This window comes from Phyllopteryx taeniolatus, chromosome 7 (assembly GCF_024500385.1).
Source record: "Phyllopteryx taeniolatus isolate TA_2022b chromosome 7, UOR_Ptae_1.2, whole genome shotgun sequence".
NCBI classification, from domain to species: domain Eukaryota; kingdom Metazoa; phylum Chordata; class Actinopteri; order Syngnathiformes; family Syngnathidae; genus Phyllopteryx; species Phyllopteryx taeniolatus.
In genome coordinates, this window is record NC_084508.1 from 10,293,457 (window position 1) to 10,304,017 (window position 10,561).

The 10,561-nt window shown below is 41.9% G+C and overlaps 1 long non-coding RNA gene across 1 annotated transcript in view; it reads left to right on the forward strand.

Annotated features, from left to right (window-relative positions):
- Positions 1–9,312, forward strand: part of LOC133481363 (uncharacterized) — a 79,593-nt gene extending 70,281 nt beyond the window's left edge. The window contains exons 2-3 of the long non-coding RNA XR_009789538.1: positions 7,076–7,218; positions 7,315–9,312. This is a non-coding gene — a long non-coding RNA (uncharacterized LOC133481363). The remainder of the gene's footprint in view (positions 1–7,075; positions 7,219–7,314) is intronic.
- Positions 9,313–10,561: the final 1,249 nt, after the last annotated feature.

Here is a 10,561-nt window from a genome sequence, read left to right on the forward strand (position 1 = left end):
GGTTGATCAGTGATCAGTGATCTATCAGCGATTCTCACTTACAAAGTCCGTTCTGCATAATATGTGGCGGTTGGCACTCAAATGAGGCAATGAAGCCTAAAAAACTGCACAAAAAAAAAGCACTAAATAACTTCCATTTCCCAAAATCCTATTTTGTTGAACCAGAATTTTTTTGCAATGATGGCGACCAGAACAATAAGTAACACATTTGGTGTATCATCATCTCCCATTACCCTAAGATGGGACTGGCTGTCCACTAATTACAACTACTACATTCAGCGTAATGGTGAGTTTTATTGTTATGAATTTGTTTGTACTGGTCCATGGTGCAAAGGTCCGCTTTAGACCACACACTGGTTGAGAAAATCCAAGTACCGCATTTTGCCTCTGTAGTTTCAAGACGATTAATCAACACTCTGTTCCACAGTATTCTCATCAATTGTTATACCCTTCACTTGAGAAAAATATAAATGAAACTCAAACGAATGCTCTATCAATCGAGGGGACAGCTTCGCAGTGGATTTATTTGGGCCTCTTTTAAACGAGCTACTGACTCAATTGAACTAAAACATGTCCCCTCTGGCCTTTTTCCCCCCACACTACGATCCATCACAAAGCCGGTCCGTGTCCCCTGGGCGATGGGCCCCGTCCCCTAATCTCGCCATCCTGCTGTGATTCCATCACCGCACCGGAGCCACACAGAAAGATTAGCCGAGGACTCCGCGTACGACAGATGTGTCCAATGCATGATTTGTGCGTATTTTATTGACTCTGGCCATCTGTTAATACAGTTGCTGGTTCCTCCTCTTGTGTTTGTTGATGCATGCAGACAGGCGCGTTCGTTGCCAGAAGAAACAAGCGGCCGAGGAGAGGCCGGAGATAAAGAGACGCAGAGAGAGCGGAGTCAGATCACGGAGGCTAATATTTTATAAAAGGGCTGCTGGTTTAAGTGTTAACCTGCGACCTGCCCATAGAAGCGAAGCATTTGTTTTAGCTGGCGCCTTTCTATTCGAGTGCGGCGAGCGCAAGCTGCGTCGGTTGACGAATGAGTCTCAGATGTTTCAGAAACGGCTAGAATTCCTTCGCCTGGAGGAAAGTGAGCGATTGCTTCGGATATGTGGAATTCCTGGTGGTAGCGCTTCCTAGATTCCCTCCGCTCGCCACTGAAGGCATGTGAGCAGCAGTTGGCAGCATTCCTCGGATTGTCCATTGGCGTGCTTGAGTGTATACTTGTATACATTGCGAGAGAATGACGATGGCATGCCACAGTTGTTGTCTCGTGTTACACTCCTTGTCTTGATCCCTTTTTTTTTTTTTTAAAACTGTTAAGGGGTGGGACACATCCTCTTAACGATTTTTAATTCCTTGGAAGCCATGGCGTTAAAACCCTTCTCTTAGGGTTGGGAATTGAATAGTAACGATATAGGTTTTTTTGCAATGGAACTAATAATTTATCGTCAGTTCAGAACATTTTGGTCATTATCCAAGGTGTTCAGCACACGGTTTATTAAAACAAAGTAAATCAGAATCAGAATCATCTTTATTTGCCAACTATGTCCAAAAAACACACAAGGAATTTGTCCCCGGTAGTTGGAGCCGCTCTAGTACGACAACAGACAGTCAATTGACAGAGAGCACTTTGGAGACATAAAGACCTTGACAAAAAACAGTCACTGAGCAATAAAGGGTTTCTAGTTGGTACATTTATTTATGTTTTTTCTCTTTGACAATTGTGCAAAAGATGCAGGGTCTTCTAGCACTTAGAGCAGTTCGAATGACTAATATTGCAATAGTCCGGTGCAATGACCATTGTGCAAAGGGCGCCGAGACTTCAAGGAGCGGATGCAGTTTAAAGTGACGAGTAGCGCAATAATCTGGGACAATGTTGGTTGTGCAAATGTTGCAGATACTCCTCAATCAGTGTGCAAATGGGGCAGATGCTCCTCTGGCATGAGTGGCCAGTATTGGTCAACAACAGATATGCAAATAGTGCGGCGTGGCGAGACTACCACAGCGAGTGCACGAGTAATATATAATTGGTCCCGCAGAAATGTGACAATAAATAAATAAATAACATCGGCTCTATTGTTGACACAGTTTGTCAAAAACAATGAAAAGAAGAAAACAATCCAAATATTAAAAATGACAATACAACTTTCATTTGTACTTTTGACTGAATATGGAGGTAAATACTGAGACTTGAATAATAACAGTTGCCATTAAGTATTCCTAATGTATCATGACTACTATGGCAAGCAAGCCCTTTTTAACATCTAACAGTTAAACTGGATATACATTGCCAATATCTGTCATTCATTTTTGCCTAGTGAGAGAAGAACATTTTAGAAATCCTTGTTGTCCTCGTGCTTGTGTGGGTTTTTGCCGGGTACTGTGGCTTCCTCCCACATTCCGAAAATTGATGGAAGCCTCTCAAGGGTGTGCATAGTTGTCTATATCGGGGGTCACCAACCTTTTTGAAACTGAGAGCTGCTACTTGGTACTGATTAATTCAAAGGGCTACCAGTTTGATACACACTTCTGAAATAACAAATTTGCTCAAATTACATTTAATATGTTGTTATATCTTAATGATATAATGATGTGCAGACACTGAACATGTTAATGATTTTTCACAATAAATTAATCTGCAAAACCTTATTTCTAGAATTCTCTGCCAGTGTTTATACAGTAGGGATGAACGTCAGTGGACTCTAATCCATCAGGGGCTCTCTCGCATGGATGAATGTACGAAAAATCCTGACATACTCTTCGAAGAAACTCTTTCCAGAAGACAAGAGGAAGTTGTTGTGCGTGTAGAGCCAACTCCAACAGCAAGTTTCATTTTCACTTCCTCTAGGTGCAATAGCCAGGTCTTCCATGCTGAAAAGATGAATAAATTACATAGTCACGCTAAAGCGACTCACTCAGCAAGGATTACATCACTTAGTTACCACAGTCTGAGTCATTTTATCTGCAGCCAACACACTCCTCGCTCTTCTATTCTCGCCAGCCGCTCTGCCATGTCGCGATGATGTGATCTTGACGCCGCCGTCACCCGGCCATTTAAAACCCCGGAACTTTACGTGAACCTGAGGAAGAGTGAGTCGGCGGCAGGCCTGGGTAAACACATGGGCGAAGGGGGCGGGGGGCCTGGGCTCGGCGGTCATCTTACTGTAAGTGCAGGGGAAACGCATCCATGAATTCTGTTGGGACCGAGCTCACCCTTTCACATCCTCAGTAAGATTAGACAGAGATGGGAAGTTGGATCACAGCTGCGTGTAGGTCACAGACTACATTTTGACATGGGTGTGAGAGAGGAGAAAAGCAGATGAAAATTAAAGTACGCTTCCCCACCTATTTGTGGCCTGCTACTTACGAATACACCCACACGTTTTTTTTTTTTTTTAACCTCAATTATTCTCTGAAAAAGGTGTTAATTTGCTGGTCTTGTCTAATAGGAACGTAGTCGTACTTTTCTATTTGACAGGACCTTTGCATCTTGTAGTAGTCATACTGCTTTGGGATCGTAGTTTGTGGTACATTTACTATGGCTCTGACTCGTCGAAATCTCTCTTTGCTATTTGCATTGACCAGAATGAACAACTAGCGAATCACATTTGAATCGTTACTCCTTGTACTATTCTGAAATAAAGATGGCATTGTGCAACAAAAGAAAAATCCAATTTCATTATTTGCAAACTATCTATAGCTCCCCTGGTTGCAGTTTTTTTTTGGGTCGCAGATTTTGTCACAACAACAAAAACAAAGTATGGAGTCGCTGATTTATTAGGATTCCCACATAGTTTCCAGGCAGGACACGCCCCGCTGCGTCGCAGGAAGGGCAGGCTACGCAGATGTAACGAGATGACCATCCCAAACATTTACTGTCACATTTGAACAAAATAAAAACACTTTTTTTTTTAGGGCTAGGGTTGGGGCTTAATGTGGTTTCGAATGAGTTAATAAGGTTAGGGTTAGTGGGAAACACTTAAGTCACATACTTCTTTTTTTATTTGGATGCAGTAGGGCGTGTTCTACTGGGATGCAGCAGCCAGTCTGTCATATTGGAGCAGGGCATGTCCTGCCCGGAAAGTATCAATCCTAATAACGCCTCTCTGACACATTTTGGCTGGCGCTTTTTGACAGCCGCTTCACACCAAAATGCTTTTTATTTTAAATGGGCTTACTAAAACCAGGATTCTTTGCCGCATCGTGGCCGTTGTCTGTTTCGCTCCGATTTCAGTGCCGTAAAATGTGTAAATCCACGCTCGCTGGCTGGGAACTACTGCTTTACTAGCTGCTAGTTAGCCACTAGCCTTTGGCAATTATCTGCCTTCACGTGTTGCATGAGTCTTGCATAACTTGATCCCACGTGATCACAACGACTGGTTGCTAAGGTGCTAACATAGGAGCAAGGAGTAAGAGTGAATGTTGCCTGCAAGTAGTTTGTTGACACTCCAGTTGAAGTTTACTGTAAAACTAAACTTCTTCAGGATTTCCTAATATAATTTAGTTTTATTCATGTGTGGTACATTTTCATGTTTTTCTCATACTGTTGCTGATTGTTCTCTGTTTCAGTAATATCACTTGATCAAGCCTTTTCTAACACTCCATCCTACAAAATAAGTGAAGTATGTATGGTTATTGCCGATGTCGGATGGGACCGACATCGGCATTGGCCGAAACTCAAGGCTGCACTATTTGTATCGGATCGGAACTGAAGAAGTTGGATTGGGACATCCCTAATTCTTTGATTAAAATGTGGAAATTATGATTCGGCATGAGTTTTTTTCTGGCACATTTCTGAGTGAATTTGACCTACCACCAACTTGTTCATAGCTCTAATATTTACCATCTACGCTCTTGATATAGGCCATTTCAATTACGGTTGTTTGTTATTCACAGCTGTCTCTCGCGCCCGCAAACTCCAGTGAACCCCCACCTAATTGAGGTTAGCTATTCACTAATTCATCAATTCGTAACTGTATGCTTTTTTTTGTGCTCGTTCTGTAACACCCTAAAATGCTACAAGATGTCGCCAAAGCCCAGGTTACTAAGGATGCAAGGAAGTATGTTGTCGTGATCTTGACTTTACTCAAGATTTTTTTTTATGTTGAGAAGGAGCTTAGTTTTTGTCGTTTAGTCTGGGTTGTTACAGAGAGTCTTCACAATGTGTATGGTTTTTTTTCTGCTAAGTGGCTATTAAAAAGTGGACGATAAACTACGGGAGTCTCATCTTTGTTTGACAATTGGCATTTTTACAGATTGTAAAGGAAACACTGTACACGTGCAGTTCCAGTGCATTTGAAAAACTACTTTTCCAAAGTCAAATCACCTGTAATCCATTTCTTTTTTTAAGGTAATGTAAGATGAGTTTGCAATGGTACAAAAGTGTTTTGGGCTCAGAGAGGTATATTTACGGTTGAACCTATAGGCTATTATTTAAACTTTTTTTTTGCTCTTCGCTATAGCTGACGTTTACTGTGTTGCCATAAGGAAAGCATTTAGGGTCTTGTACACTGGAGTTTTAAATTACAGATAAATCTAAAAATGAAATGACCTCACACCTAAGCTACTGTACATGATTGCAGGGTCGCAAAACCACTTTTTCGTCATGCAGTAGTATGGATGTCTTCTACCGCTTTGACTCGCTCGTCCCCCCCTTCAACTTTGACCAGCGATGGTTTAAGGTAGCCGCAGGGGTCCATAAGAGGAAAAACACAAATCCTTCACAGAGAGAACTCTGTATTTGGCATAGAGTTTCGACGTGTTAAAAAGTTGTCTGCGTGAGGTGTGACGCGAACCAACTTGGGTTAAATAATAACTATCATTGCATCCCTTGGTCAACACTAGATGCCAGATGGGTGTAGAGTAGCGCTGATCAGAAAGATAAGTAGACTTTTAGCATCTCTAAACGCACATACACACACTTTAAAAAATATATTTTGACTTGATCCATGTGAAGACACTGAAGTACTGCATTCGTATTTCATAAAGAATAACGATTTAACTTTGCAACACCTAACACTTTGTTTTTTTTGGGGGGTCCAATTGAGTATTTCTACTTAGTACATTGACATATGCTCCATTTTTAATTTGACCAAACTAGACATCAAATCTTCAATTTGCAAATGAGTAGGGACGATGCTGCATGGACAATATACGTTTCAGCTGACTCATTCCATGCATGTCACACTTGAAAATCGAAATATTTATAACATATTGGAAATGAAACAGTTGTTTGTATCTTGAGTAAATGTTATGCAATATTATTTAATAATGTAATCATGCAACTACTGTGTCCTAATTCATGAAAATGGGTGACTGGTCGGTAGCAGAGCCCAGACTATGGGGGTAAAAAAAAGTGACTGCCCATAAAGCATTTTCATTCATAGATGCAGCACTTCATACAGGTCAGTTAGTGTGCAGATCAGTGTATGTGGCACATGCAGCGAACATTGCGCATCCAACAAAATTCACTGCAGCCCCGCTTACATTCTGGTATTGATGTGGTCTGGCTGTCACTTGAAAATGGAAGGATCTTCGCCTAGCCTCACTGCCAAGTAATTGGCGGAGAAACTGAGAGAGACGGGATTATTATGTAAATTAGCCTAATTGTGACATCAAAACTTAGAACGGCTCGCTCACAGACTCAATTTTGAAATAGGCCAACAATGGATTTATTTGGTTGTTTAATTTCTCACTTGATTTTAAACTGGTGATCAAGAACAGGCTAAGTGCATATCAAAAGCCCTTTGCAAAGAAAATGTCGGTTTGATGTTGATCAGATGCAGCATATTGTAATTTAGTAATACACTGTAACATTAGTTAATGTAGGAATTAATGTATTTTTCATATATTTAGTTTGTATTAAAGAGTTATTGAAGACTGCACTTTCCATAGCTCTTGACACTTGGGGGGGGGGGGGGGGGGGGGGGGGGGGGCAGGATCCATAGTGCAACCCTTGGGTAGTACTCAATGCCTTCTTCAACATGTAATGAGTTAATTGACACCCGGTGTTGTTCAAAAAAGGGAAGCAGGGTTTAAATGTAACCAGGGGCTTTTGGGGGTGCAGGTGAGGTTGGAGAGGATTGGCCCAGAGTGCTTCCTGTGTCACATCTCCAGTGGAGGTACCCATCCGCCCTTTGAAGTCAGACACAAACACTGGAAACACTTTCATCGGCCTGATGTGTCATCACAGTCCGGTCCCATGTATATGTATGGGACAGCCTTAAAATATACAAAATCCAATTTGCCCTGTACAGGCCAACCTCAGGATAATGAATCGCATGTGATGTGTTTCTGATTTTGCAGCCTGAGTCATCACCAGATGTTTCGACAGGATGACTTCCAGTCCTCAGGAAGAACTCTGCACTTTTGAAAGAGAACCCAACAAGCCTCTATTAAACGAGACAAAGAAAAGCAGTCAACAAACATTTGCTGCCATGATTAGTAGCGCATCAGGGCTTGTAAAACGTTCAATGCCTAGTGTCTCTGGAGGGCAGACCAAAGTGTTTCTCGGGTCTCTAATTGGGGCGACACAACCCAAATGAGAGGAGTGTTTGAGGTCAACAACAGAGGAGGAAGTAGCTCAGGCAGCAGACCTTCAGATAAAAGCTTACAGGTGCGAGCGAGCGCGCTCGTACATATGCATGCAAGCTGTGGCGCTTGTTTGTTCTGGTGTCTGTTTGTATGCGGAAAATGCAGCTCCCAAAGCATAATGTGTTTGCTCAGTCCGAGCATGCTGTGTACTCTGGACAACATTCCCCGGCCCGCCTCGCTCACTGCGAGCTTTGTTTGCGCACGCTAAAGGAGGCTCGGCGCCCTTCCCTTCTCGCTCGCAAATTAGTAATTCACCTTTTGAGGAAGAACATCTCGCCGTGTGTTTATGTGCGAGACAGAGTGTGTGCACGTGTGAGAGTGACTGAGAGAGAGCAAGAGTGTGTGAGTGAGTGAGTGAATGCGTGTGCGTGCGTTCTTGCATGTGCCCCAGTGTGCTCCGCATCAGAGAGCGACTCCCAGCATGCAGTGTTGTTGTAGGTGAGGGTGAGGAGCTTCCCTGATGGGCTGCTGTGGCAGAAAGGCCAGCTTTGATCGAAGGCCCAAGAAGAAGAAGAAGAAGAGGAGGAGGGGGAGGAGAAGAGGAAGATGATTGGGACGGGGAGGTCACCCAGGAGAACAACGAGGTGAAGTGCCGCTACAAAATGAGTCAACAGCAATCCTCTTTTAGCGCGACAACCACTGAAAGTCTCCCAATTTTTTACCCTCCGCAGCAAATTTCCTTTTTCCTTAATCTACCCGTGCACTGCATTGGATTCTTCCTAGATAACTGAATAATGCATTTATTCATTAGGCTCGGGACAGCATATCGACCGTTCACACGTTGAGTCGCGTGCTGAATCTGTCGGAAGTGTCTCAAAAGACAAACTGGCCACCTGTGCACACATGCACACAATGCATTCGCTCTCGATGCGTGTCGATTAGGTTACAATTGGAGGCCGATGCATTTAAAAGATGTTTTAGCGTCTATCTGATGTTTACACTGCATTGCTAATTGTCAAGTGTTTACACTTATTTCGCTTTAATGCATTTGTCCGAAATCCACGGCACAAAAAGGAAGAGAAACCAAAAGACTATTGAAGTACTCTGGGAAAGCTTTTTTTCTGTCAGCCAGCCCAAGTGTCCCCCTTAAAGCTGCCTTTATTTTGTTAACATGCTCAAACTGAGAGTTCAGGTTGTCACCATAAATTCATACCAGTGGGCCACTTCCGTCTTGCATGCAGCTCACTGTTTGTATTTATTTTTATGTGCTTGCAATTTGAAAAAGTACTACTACTTTTAGGGCCAATAATCGCCCATGGTTTTTAGATCGTTGATAAAGCCCATATGTATGCATGAGTCTATGTGAATCATTTATTATTGCCAGTTGATCAAGCGAGATGTGTTCATATAACATCAAACAGTAATTATCTAATGAATGGTGTTTGAACCGTTTAAACAAGGTCCACATTTGCACAGGATAATTATTTTCTTAACTGCTTTATTTAATTGCATTTGTGTACGGTGGCATCTTGACTGGTGAGTTTTATTAATTCCATAACTCAATTGCATATAAGGTCGTACTGCCGTTAGCCCACCCCCAACTTTTTGGTTACATTTTGGTAAAGAAAAATAGCAATGTATTTTAAAGTGTAAATATAAAAAAACATCTAAAATAGATGTCAAGAAATAAACTGGTTTTATAGTGTATTGAAGCTGAAAGTCATGTATACTGTAAGATGAATAAACAGTGTAGACGTTTAATATTTCAAATCTTTGTCCTGGTCTTTATTTCGTCGTCGTCTCCTGCCACGGGGCTCAGCCAGTCACCTTTAACCGGAAGGAAGTGCTTCGACCTGTTTTAACAAATGGGGAAGCTGGTTGCGCGTAACCCCTAATATCAAACAACAAAATTGTGACTAGTGAAAATGCTGAGTGGTTAGTAACTCTGGGAAACTAGTTACTAACCACTGTGGCGGTTGAGCAAAACAGTTCAATTTAAGTCATGCTTGCGAGGTTTCTTCATTCCAAGCTTGTAACTGGATGTACTCGTGTAGACAATCAGTTTTCCCCATTGAAATGACCTGAAAACCCATGTGCCCCTCAAAACATTCTCTGTGCTCCTCACAAGGGTTTTCATTTGTTGTGTATTTGACTGATTAATTTTGTCAATGAGCCTGTGGAATTTAGTTTACAAAAAAATAAAAATTGGAGCATTTTCAAGCAATCTGACTCCTTGGTAATTACTATAATTACAACCCCAATTCCAATGAAGTTGGGACATTGTGTTAAACAAATAAAAACGGAATACAATGAGTTGCAAATCATGTCCAACCTATATTTAATTGAATACACTACAAAGACAAGATATGTAATGTTCAAACTGATAAAACTTTGTTTTTAGCAAATAATCATTAACTTAGAATTTTATGGCTGCAACACGTTCCAAAAAGGCTTGGACAGGTGGCAAAAAAGACTGAGAAAGTTGAGGAATGCTCAACAAACACCTGTTTGGAACATCCCACAGGTGAACAGGCTAATTGGGAACAGGTGGGTGCCATGATTGGCTATAAAAGGAGCTTCCTTGAATTGCTCAGTCATTCACAAGCAAAGATGGAGCGAGGTTCACCTCTTTCTGAACAAGTGTGTGAAAAAATAGTCTAACAGTTTGAGGACAATGTTCCTCAATGTACAATTGCAAGGAATTTAGGGATTTCATCATCTATGGTCCATAATATCATCAAAAGGTTCAGAGAATCTGGAGAAATCACTGCATGTAAGCGGCAAGGCCGAAAACCAACATTGAATGCCCATGGCCTTCGATCCCTTAGCCGGCACTGCATCAAAAACCGACATCAATGTGTAAAGGATATTACCACATGGGCTCAGGAACACTTCAGAAAACCAATGTCAGTAAATACAGTTCGGCACTACATCCGTAAGTGCAACTTAAAACTCTACTATGCAAAGCAAAAGCCATCAACAACACCCAGAAATGCTGCCGGCTTCTCTGGTCCCCGAG